Below are 809 nucleotides of genomic sequence, written 5' to 3' on the forward strand. Positions count from 1 at the left end.
TAGAGCAAATAGCAGTTGAAGATATTTTCACTGGGGAAATGGCTCTAGCGGGAATGCGGAGTTATACCCATCTTCCTGTAATGCTATGTCCCAATTCATTTCCCCCTTATTTTATTTATTTCATAAAAATGTCTACACTGCTTGATTGTAAAAACACACACACACCCCTCAAAAGTGGTTTACAAAAGATAAAACAGTAAAATCAAGAAAAATTCACAACCATACTTTAAAACTTACAGAACTTAAAATACCAACACAGATTAAAATTACCTCAAGTTTCTATTCATTTTATTGCAGCAGCTATTAATGCTTTAAAAATCAGCACCATAGTGGGGCTGTACCTGCCATTAAAAAAAAACCTACTACTGGAGTATAATGTACTGCATTATATATCTTGCTTAGGCGCAAGAGTCCAAAACTGAGAATTTCCAGCTTAGCATTCTCTGTTCTGTTTTCATTTCATTGCTTGCTTGCTTTTGGTGCTCACAATTTGACATTCCAACCAAGTATAGTGGTACCTCGAGTTACAGATCTTTTGAATAGTCTTCCTCAAGTAAGTTTCACTTGTTCAAATGAGAGAGCATTTCCACAACCAAAATGTCACGTCAACATCGAACCACATCAGCAAAATGAACTTAAATTTCAGCAGCTGATTTTACAGCCAGCAGACAACAGATCTACAACCTCTGACAGCATGCAGTCTGGACAGAGAAATTGTTGCGGCAGAAGACTTTTTGCAGGAGAGGAGGGGGAAAGGGCTGGGCTTTGCGTGAATGGGTGGAGAAATGTATCCGATTTAGAGGGGAGGC

The sequence above is a fragment of the Podarcis cretensis genome, assembly GCF_951804945.1.
Source record: "Podarcis cretensis genome assembly, chromosome: 10".
In the NCBI taxonomy this organism is placed as follows: domain Eukaryota; kingdom Metazoa; phylum Chordata; class Lepidosauria; order Squamata; family Lacertidae; genus Podarcis; species Podarcis cretensis.